At 32.5% G+C, this 11636-nt stretch overlaps 1 long non-coding RNA gene across 1 annotated transcript; it reads right to left on the bottom strand.

Annotated features, from left to right (window-relative positions):
* Positions 1-7089: 7089 nt before the first annotated feature.
* LOC126884585 (uncharacterized) lies at positions 7090-7542 on the bottom strand. Its single transcript, XR_007698106.1, has 2 exons — positions 7219-7542; positions 7090-7159 (listed from the first exon to the last, which is right to left on the bottom strand). It is a non-coding gene; the product is annotated as an uncharacterized LOC126884585 (long non-coding RNA).
* Between the last annotated feature and the right edge of the window lie 4094 nt (positions 7543-11636).

Here is an 11636-nt window from a genome sequence, read left to right as displayed (position 1 = left end):
CGATGAATCTCAAAACAAAGAAGATGTGCTTGAAACTAGAACGGATAATTCAGATTTTGAGCGGGAAGGATGTGACTCCGATTTCAAAGTAAGTGAACCAGTTAAAACAACTCTCATAGTTCCACCACTCCTCTGTAGTACACAAATCCCGAAGATGGTATATGGTTATATTTAATGCTATTATGAATTTAGTAGGTATTATTACTCAGATTATTCATGCAGCAAAAAATCCAAATTACAATATACCTACTAAAATTTTCTCAAAAAAATTGCCTTCCCTGTAATTAAATGGGCAATTATGTCAAACGCAGAGCTACAATGACTAATATTTTCCTTCCTTTATGTAAGAAAAAGAGTACAAGAGGTTGCTGGTACAGCTGGTACTTCTTCAAACTGTACGTAGCCTCCACCAGGAAAAAGAAAGAGATGCAGTAAGCAGTAAGTGTAAATATTACAATAATCATCATTATTGCATTTGTTTATGCACAAAATGTCTCTAGCTAGGCTTAAAAAATCATTTTCAATATTACTGATAATTAAATTTTTATAATGATTTGTTTACTTTTCATTACAATATTTGTTGATAAACTAGAAAGCCATTTAAATTAGCTCAAAAAATCTTTATCATAAATAAATTTAATTCAACTATCTGATTTGTTCAAGATAACGCCTTTTAAATAAATAAGATAACTAATAATAGAAGTAAAATATGGTGTTCACGAAAATCACATAGTGATTAAAACCCATTATGGACCAGCTAGCCAGCATCTGGCCAGCATCCTGTAGAGCATAGGGCATACAACAATGTGAAGCATATAGAGCTTCAGTGAAAACGCGCAATCGAGTTCTATTTTGCGGTAAGCAAAGACGTCATTCCAAGACTTTTCTTGACGTCTTCAGGTTTGATCTTCTCCAAGTTTGTACGGACGACCTCTTTTAATTTTTCATGGGGAATCTACTCTAGGGCAGTCTTTGCAATACGGGAGCTATTTTTCGAAGTGTTACCGATCCAACCCCATTGTCTGGACTTTATTTCATTTTCTACCCTCTCTTGTTTGGTCAGTTGTAGCAGATCTTCGTTTCTAATGATATTAGGTCAGAAAATACGAAGAATTCTTCATACTTGCAATTATGATAACACGAACGCCCAGTGATCTATTTATAGCACGAGTCAAAATTCAAAAATATAAAACAGTTTTATGAATATTTCTATATTAAGAACAATATTACTGATAAAAATGTCAAAGTAAAATTTTTGAAATTTTACTTCCGCGACTATGGTCCGTTTGTCCTACCTGAAGGGTATTAGTGCCAGAAGGGTGACGTTTGTGCTTCGACTCTCCTGTGGCTATCTCAATTCTTCATTCTTAAGGGTTTCCTCTATATTCAGCTAACTGCTGTCTAGGCCGTCTATGTACCGTTCTTTGGTTTTCGTCATACTAAGTCAATTCTGGGATGGTTCCTGATATTGTCGAATATTTGGTGTGCTCTTTCGTCTATCATTCTCAGAACTTTCTTTTGTTGCATATGTCCAAATACATATCTTAATGGGAAATATTTAGGTATGTTCACAGCTTCCCTGATCATGTGGTTTTGGATGGTTTGTATTTTTTTCTTGTTGGTTTTACACGTGTGCCCCCATGCGGCTGAGGCGTATGTCAGTGTTGGCAAAATTATAGAATTTGCCATCCTAATCTTTGTCCTAAATCTCAATTTACTCTTTCGACCTATTAACGATGAGAGTTGACTCCTAAGGGCTTTAGCTTTGTTGATTGTTTGTTTTACGTGTTCTGTAAAGGTTAGCGTTTTGTCCAACATTACGCCTAGGTATTTGGCTTGATTTGACCATTCAATTTGGGTATCAAATAGGGATAGTACTTCATTTGGTGTGCCTCTCCATTTTTGTTACATGACGGCCTGTGTTTTGTCAGGATTGACAGCTATTTTCCACTGCACACACCATTCTTGTAGTTCGTCAAGAGATATTTGTAGGTGTCTTGTTGCAAAATCTGGGTGGGTACTGCTGTATCATCTGCGTATAGACTTAGCAACGATCTGGGTTCAGTTGGGGTGTCTGCCGTATATACGATATGTAGATATGGCGATAACACAGCCCCCTGTGGCACACCAGCCTCCATGGTCCCAACTTCGGACAGGGTTGGCCCTATCCGAACTCTGAACCTCCTGTTGGCTAGGTATGACGAGAGAAAACACGTCATCGCCTCACTATAACCATATTGGTTCATTTTATACAGCAGGCCGTCGTGCCAGACTCGGTCGAATGTTTACTGACGTCTATAAAGGCGGCCGCTGTATATTTCTTTTCGTTGGACCCGTTCGTGATATATTCTGTTAACCTCAGCACTTGAAGTTCACACGAGTGCTCGGATGTGAATCCGAACTATGCTTGAGGTATTGTTCCGATTGCTTCAGATTCTTCTTTTAGCCTGGCTAATATAACCCGCTCTGCGATTTTGCTTAATGCTGGTAATAAGCTTATCAGTCGATAATTTGTGGAAATGTGCTATTTTTCCTGGTTTTTGAATCATGATTAGCCAACCAACTCTAGAACAATACACTAAACTGCAGAGATTACGGTGGGCAGGGCACGTGGTCGACATGCATGAGAATATAATCCCCAGAAAATTGCTAAATGCGAAAGTGCAAGGAAAAATACCTGTTTGATGACCAAAAAAGAGATAGGAAGACGAAGTAGATGAGATGAAGATGCCAAAAACCTCCTAAAAGCGCGTTCATGGAAAAGAACAGCAGTCAAATGATTGGAGAAGCTTGATGAAGGAGGCCAAGGCCCGATTTGGGCTGTAGTGCCAAAGTGCCATTGGATGGATGGATGCACTTTTGGATGCATGTTACGCACTTTCAAATGCAAATGCATTTCCACCAATTTTTCTATAGTAGACTTTTTCCTGACATTATCCTGAACACAAAAGTTGCAAGTCTCTAGGTGCTGTATTTAAAAATCGTTTATTTCGTTGTTTTTAGTGCTAAATGCCCTGGTCTAAAAACTAATTGATCACGGACGCTTTCTTGCAATTAAGGAAAAGTAAAATCTTCGGAATGTCACACTATAAATAACTCCTTAAAAACAAACTGAACACGCATTTAATTATAGACAGTAAAGTTCCCAGTAAAGAAAACTATGTAAGATAACAAATAAAGAAACTAGTTCCATGTTCTCAGATAGAGGACTGTTGACCTTTATTAGTGCCTGCCTACTCGCATTTTGTACTCAACATCTGGAGGTGCATTATTTTCTAAGTATTTTTGTCATATTGTTTACTAAATGAAATAAACATTAGTAAAGAGGAAGTTGTTATCACCATTTTGCAATGTACATATTTACTTGCATCGTGGTAATATGTAACAATAATTGTATTAATGGTACACTTGAGAGCAAAAAAATCGACTCGCTCGCTGAATTGTACACTTTAGATGTCTCGAATTTTCTAAACCTGTTGTAAGATATGAGTGATTTTTTGAATATATTAATATTATAGCCTTATTCTTTAAGAATATCGATGTAATAATATTGTTGCTAGACAGGTAAATGTCATTTAATACCGGGTGTAACAATCATAATGTGTTTTTTTTCTTAAAGTTCGGAAAACCCTGTGGAATATTCTGGCATATATAAAATATTTAAATTAAAACTCAATTGTAGCCTTACGATTTCTTAACATTTTGTTTTTTGACATAATAAAAGAGATATGTACTTTTATATTACAAATGATGTATGTATGCTATTTGGTTTTAATCAATTTCATTCCAAATCTCGAGAGCTAATATTTCTACCACTTGTGAGGTTCTAGTCTTCTGCCAATTATGTCCCACAAATTAATGTTCGATCCGGTTAAGATCTGAACTATGCGATATGGCCAATTCAAAGTCCGAAGATTTAACTGTTGTAAACATTCGGTTACAGTTCGTAAAGGTGAGGTCTTGCATTATCGTGCACTAGCAAAACATTGTTACCAATATAAGGAACCGATAGCATGGTAGCTAAGTCCTTCGCTATGTACGATCACTGCTTGAACACACTCATCGCGGGTTACATTCCTTGTAGCTCGTTCCATTTCCACCAAACAACAAAAAAAACGACTTAATTATTAAATAAATCTACTAATTTTCACAGCAAACCAGACACTTTTTTACTGTTAACAATTTGACATCCAATAAATTGTTAATTTCTTATAGCCTACTTTGGGCTTGTTTATTAAACTAAGCAGAAAATGAGGATTTATTGATGAAAATCATTGCTAAGTTGTTAACATACCTAACTTTTTGAAGTTTTACTGCTTTAGGCGCGATCGCGCGATTGAGGGTTAAATTTTATTAATCTGCGCGCATGCGCACACAGACAGTATGGAGTTCGTTACTAAATGTTTTAATTTATGTATGTATCAGTCCAGAAAAGGTGTGGAAAGGATATATTAGTGTTTTTAAATACATTTTTCTATAAACGTGTTAAAAATGCAATTTATAGCACTCCATAGGAGCGTTAAAAATGCTACTTTAAAGCACCAGTGCTTTAAAAATTTTAAGGCACTGCAGTTAAAAGTGAATTGTCAAATTGTGAAACGTCAAAATATTTATATTTCATTTATTAACATTAATATTAATAATACAACTTGCGCAATTTGAAAAAGGTGGTTTAAAAGGTTTTTTTAAATTTAATTTAAACTGTATTATTGCATATTTAACACGTTTGTAGAAAAAAACTATTAAAGTTTGTTAGAATATACAAAAATAAAAGTAGATGTTATTCTATAGTTGTTATGATTTACGTATTGACAGTATAAGTAGGCAGTTTTGATGTAATGTCAAGAAAAATATAAAAATGGAATGTCAGTCAAGTTCAAGTAAAAGTTTTTGTAGGTATTGTCCTGTAATTGAGAATGGATAAATTATAATTGTTGATATATAAGACGTTTGTAGAAAAAATATTGTATGATATAGGTGTTAAAAAGTACATTTTTAAAGCACTCATGTGAATTGCATGCACAATGAGCGAAGCGAATCTTTCATATACGTGCCTTAAAATTGTGCTTTTAACATTTATATCGTAAATAACTATTATTATAATTTTTGTGTATTTGGACTTGTCTACCTCGGGAATTAGATAAGTAATATTTAAAGTATTTTATAATTCACTTCGTATGTTTGTCACTATGTCTCGAGAAATCTTGTAGCCCGTATAAACAAAAGGGTATAGCTCAGTGGTAGACCGTTGGGCTGGAGATCAATAGGTCCCCGGTTCAAATCCTGGTGTTTTCTAATCTTTTTTTAATTATTGGTATTGTTTTAATAAAATTTTTTGGAAAGTAGTAAGTAAAAATTAATTTAATCTTTAAATAAAATACAAATAAACTCTCCGAAAGTATATTTGAGGGGTGTAAAATCAAAGTCGGCAATCTCCCATTTCCATAATTTTGGGAAACCGCGAAAAACTGTAAAAACTAGCAAAATTAAATTAACGCAATAAAACTGATAAGAATCATATAAAATTTGTTTTGTGATCGGATGTCCAGAAGGCGGAGCTTAAGAAATTATTAATTTTCCTTTTTTTAAATATTTTTGTTTGGAGATTGCCGCTTTTGTTTGCAACGCTAGTAGATTGACTGACATGAAAATGATCTATAAGGATATTACCAGTTTTAAAACTAATTAAACATCATTGTGCCGGTTACTTAGTGAAGAAAAATATATTTTGATATTCAACAATAATGTAAAAGCAATTTAAATGCATATTACGTAAACCAAAATATCCGGAAGTTCGGGTATATATTCACAGGTTTTGACAGAGGTCACGACATTTACAGTTGATCACGTGCGAGCGCAACGTGGTTCTTATTGGGCCGCAGCGGAGATTGCCGTGTTTGGTACGCACTCAGCTATAAATACTGCCGCTTTTGATCCTAACATGAATTTTTAACTGCGATTTTTATACAGTTAAGACCGCTTTTGGTTTTTACAAATAGTTTTATCTAACAGATAATAAAAAAACGCAACAAATGGCGTCTCTAACTCAAAACATGAAAAAGTGGAGATTGCCGCCTTTGATTTTACACCCCTCATTTATTTCATTGAAATCATATTTAGAAGTATAACTTCTTACGTGCGTACAAAGTACACACACATTCTTTTTTTTATTATCCAACATAAGCAAATGGTACAATGTTGCATTCATAAAAAACAGAATTTGGGCCATCTTTTTGGAAATAGTGTGAATGCAGAAAGATACCTATAATTTTTGAATAAACGGTGTGGTCCGATTTTCTTGTTGACCTATTATTGAAAAACAAGAAATATGGTGCCAACGTGATGGGGCAACATGTTATTGTTAAAAGAAATTTTCGAGACTTTGACCTATGTACTATTAATGGTAAATGGATAGGGAGATATATGGACTTCCTTCGGTCTCCAACATCTCCAGACCTAACCCCTCTGGTCTGCTTTTTGAGGCGTTATTTAAAACAATAGGATTACATTAAAAGTCCATTTCGAGAGGTGGGGCGAGAGAGTAATAAAAGAAGTATGTGAAGCTATTACACCCGATGCAATTAGAAATGTAATTAATGAATTTAATTGAAGAACAACCGTCTGCTTATAAAGGAACGGGTATATTGAAGTTGAAATTACGCTGTAAATGATATAAGTTGCGTATGTATTACGGATGTAATTGTTAGTATAGATATGACAATTTATCAGTTTTTATTTATTTTCTTATTATTTTATTCAATAAATGTAGCAATTTCTGACGTGTTTATTGAAATATTTTTGTTAATTTTTCTCTAGAAACGCCATGAAATTGGAAACAACAAGTTCTATAAACGTTTTGCTTCATGTGAATTTGATTATATTTTTACTCTTCACTATAATTTATTATGATTTGTAGTGGATGACTAAATATTGAATACTGAATAACATGACACAAATAGCTAAAGATAATAAAATAATTAAAAAAGAAAACCAGATATTAAAGGATGAAATTAAATTAAAAAAAATAGTTGAAAGACTGATAAGTTTGTACACACTTGAATGAATAGAGGAAATAAAAAATGTAGTATATCAAAGTGTGTAAATAATTTATTTCTTTAGCTGAGCGCTTTCGACATAAATGTCATCATCGGAGCTAATGCTAAAATAAAAAAAGAGGTCTTGTAAGAAAAAGAAGTACAAAACTCTTTTTTTACTTACGTCAATTGTTAAAAAAGTACCGCTACAAAATTGAGGTGTTAACATTTGCATCTTGTGAAAATAACTTTTGGTTGGATATCCTCCGTACAACCCCAAACAGCAAAAACAGAAAAACGGCCACATTACACGTTACACAAACACAAAAAGAATTTTTTCATGGTATAGGTATCACCCATCCATTGTTGGCCTAGTAGAAACAGCTGACTGACAAAGTCGGATATTTAAATCTGCTTTTATCTGTTCTGCGTTGACGTATGACATCTGACATTAAATTCTGAATAATTTTAACATTTTTGAAAGAAAAATTAAAAATTTTTAAAAAATTTTTAAGGAAATTTACCTTAGATGTTTGTACTAATCAACTAATAAATTAATTGATAACATGATTGATTTTAAGACTAATTGGCCCAACATACATACACACCTTGTCAGATAAAAAATAAAAACAGGAAGTAATGAGGAAGATCAGTTTTTAATGGTGAATTCTCAAATTCAATATTCTAGGAGATATTAGATCATTGAAATTATAGATTGAGATAATATTAGATTGTTGTTGTTATTCATCTTTTGTAAATTATGTAAGTCATTGAAATGACCTTGACAGAGTGTATGGATATTTTACTAAGTTGAATCGTTAATGTTTATAGTAGAAATATTAAATTATTTAAATGCTAAGATGTTAAAATGAGTATATTCAGTTTCTACTGTTGTAAGACATTGATAACAAACCAATAGAATCGTGTTCAGTGGAATTCAATTCTTAACAAAATAGTTTCAAACACTCTTGTTGTTAAGTGTTTTATTTCTAAAGTTCTCATTACTTGATGATATAAGTATGTTATGTAAATATCTGTAATACAACAATGTATATATAAATCCGGCCAATAGACACAAGTTTTCCTTATTTGTATTTTAAGTTATAAAATTAAATGTTAAATATAAATACACTAGTTTTTATATATATTAAGCATTTTTTTTATCTTTTATTTTTTATATATTATTAAGCATCTTTTTTTATTTTAGCATTAGCTCCGATGATGACATTTATGTCGAAAGCGCTCAGCTAAAGAAATAAATTATTTACACACTTTGATATACTACATTTTTTATTTCCTCTACTGAAATTAAATTGACAAAGGAAAGATTAGAAGCAACATATTACTACAAGGGTTACCAGTTAATACGGAAGAATGTAATACACTGAAAGAGTAAATGAAAACCTTTAGAATGAGATTAAGATGTACAGGTGAATGTAAGATACGTCAAGAGATTCGGAAGTAAAACAGGTCTAAAAACATGATAAAATTAGGAAATGATAATATAATATCATGAAAAATAAAATCAAATTAAAAGGAAATAAAAGGGAAACAATATACATCAACGATGATATGTCCGAAATAGAAAGAGACATACAGGGAAAATTAAGAAGAAGAAAGAGATAATAGAAAGAACGTAAAAGTAGTTTTCCGGAAATCTATAATAAATAATACGGAATGTAGATGGCATAAAGACGGAGGCGAATTAACTTTTCGGTGTGTCATATAATATACGCCACGTTATTCAGTTGGTTGGGTGTATTCGTGGGCCACGAATACACCCAACTAACTGAATAACAAGCTGAATCAAGCGAAAGTGAACAAAAGACTAACATGAATGGAAATACAGAGAGAAATGTAAAAATATAACAAATGCAAAGCAAGAATTTTTACTAAATTAAGAACCTAGAATATCAAAAATTACACCATAAAGAGAAAGAACTAGAAATGGAGTTCGAATCTAAATTTAGAAATGGAGTTCCTAACCGAAACGAATGGGAAACAAAGAAGTAAAAATACTCTGTTACGCAGACGACGCAATATTGATAGACTAAAATTAGGCTGCAAGAAGTTAGTCTGCAAAGATTAGTCCCCAGATTTAACCTAAAAGCAAAAGAATTCAATATGACAATTAAATTTCATCTCAAAAAACTAAAACAATAGCAATCAGTAAAGAACCAATCAGATGTAAAATAGAAATTGACGGTACCTATCAGTCTTGAACAAGTAATGGCAATAAAATATCTTGGAATTACATGGTCAAGCTATGGAGACCTGGACAAAGAAGTAAGAAATCAAGTACAAAAAGCAAATAAACTGGCAGGATGTCTTAAGTCTTAATAACACGATGCGATGTGGTGAAACCGACATATTAATCCTGAGATGAAGTTAAGAATTTATAAAGTCAGTGTAAGACCAATAATGATATATTATGCATCAGAAACACCACCTGATACAGCCACAACACAAAGAGTACTGGAAACGTCAGAGCTGAGAGTACTGAGAAGAATTACAGGAAATACGCTGAGAGATCGAAAGAGGAGTGAAGTAACGAAGATGGAACGTAAGGTACAATTTATAAAATAGTGGACACTAAATAGAAAAAAATAATGGAATAACCACATAAGCAGCTTGAAGGAGACACGTGTGGTCAAAATAGCAAAGAGATAAATCACCAACCAGTAGAAGAAGTATCGGCCGACCGTACAAAAGCTGGAGTGACAACCTTCCATAGAGAGAGGTATTAATCCGCCAATGAACAATCAGAATTGCTTATAAAGAGGAAAGAAGAAAAACCGAAACTAAAAAGAAAGGCAAAGTAGAAGTGTGACTATAAAATAGGCATTTTATGTTATGGAGTGGAGATTATGAAAAATAAAGAGCAACAGGAGGTGTAGGTTTTATAATATATACCAAGAAAATAAAGATTTTGCAGAAATGGGAAGCTATCTCCTATCTCAGAAAGAATAATAATTATAGTTGAGGATGAAGAATTATCACAAGTAACTGAAGTTAGCAAGTTACATACGTATGTTGTAGGAGATCTTATAGGCAGAGTCGTGAAAAGAGATCACTAGTATACATCAGTAATAGGAAACACGGAGACTCAACAAGGAATAACAATGGCAGAATTACGTAATTGCTACCGATACCTAGCAAAGATCAGATAAGAAACAATGTTACAAGAGATGAATTGAAAATATAGTGTCGGCGGCAGGGTATATTGAAAAAAAGCTCTGAATTTGGTGGGGTTATCTGCAGTGACTAAAAAATGATGAAATACCGATCAAAAGGCTAATATAGGAAACTAAAGCACAAGGAAAAAATAGAAGATCTAGGGAAACTTAGAATGATGTAGCAAATAGCAAAACAACAAATTGAATAGCGAAACAACAAATTGAATATCAAAACAACTTGACAAATAAAGTTACGTGGTGAGAAGCAAAAGTTATGGCACAAGATAGGAAGATCTGGAAGATATTCGTGCACAGTTGAAATGACAGTGCATTTCATCCCTACACCCTATATTGCAGGTATACTCTGGGCTAATTAGCAAAATTCATGGAAAAGTTATATACCAGCAATTTTATTGCTGGAATCGAATTATAAGATCCTATATATTAATAATATAGGTATGCAAAGTCCGCAGATAGTGTGCTACTTTTTTTATAAACAAAATGGCGCCGACAAATCGTATTTTTTTCAATTATTGCTCTATAACTCCGAAGATTTTAACTTTACAACAAAAACACCCAAATAAAAATTCACCGCAATTAAATTCTGCATAGAGACATGTTTTTCACGATTTGCTCCGACGAAAATTTTCCTAACAAAAAAAAATTCGGGTTTTCCTAACAAAAACTATAATTTTCAAATAAAGTTTTAGGTAAGTAATTATTAATCAATAATTAAATAACTTAGTGACATCAAAGATTTCTTGGTATAGATTGTAATTCCAGAAGCCGGTGAAAATTAAACGAATATTTTAGCAACAATTCAATTGTGAATTAACAATTTACGATCGCAATAATAACCAAAATAATCATGATACATTGATCAAACTTATAAAGATTATAAAGATGAGATGCTTGTTTAATATTTAATCGACAAAATATAAATTTTTCTTTTTTTTTGCATAATCATTAAATTTTGAAAAAAAAATAGTTATAATACGTTGGTCTAATTAGTAAAGTACAAAGAAAGGTTATTTACCAGCAATTTTATTGCTTTAATCGAATTATAAGATCTTATATATTATTAATATAGGTATGCAAAGTCCACAGATAGTGTGCTACTTTTTTTATAAACAAAATGGCGCCGACAAATCGTATTTTTTTCAATTATTGCTCTATAACTCCGAAGATTTTAACTTTACACCAAAAATACTCAAACAAAAATTCACCCCAATTTAATTCTACATAGAGGCATGTTTTTCCCGATTTGCTCCGACGAAAATTTTCCTCGGAAAATGTGGGTTTTCCCAACAAAATCTCGAATTTTCAAATAAATTTTTTGGGGCAGTAATTATTTATCAATAATTATATAGCTTGGTGAAATAAAAGCTTTCTTGGTATAGATTATAAATTCAGAAGCCGGTTAAAA

Source organism: Diabrotica virgifera, chromosome 5, assembly GCF_917563875.1.
Source record: "Diabrotica virgifera virgifera chromosome 5, PGI_DIABVI_V3a".
NCBI classification, from domain to species: Eukaryota; Metazoa; Arthropoda; class Insecta; order Coleoptera; family Chrysomelidae; genus Diabrotica; species Diabrotica virgifera.
The sequence above is the reverse complement of the archived record's forward strand: the minus strand, read 5'-3'. Positions and strand labels throughout refer to the sequence as shown.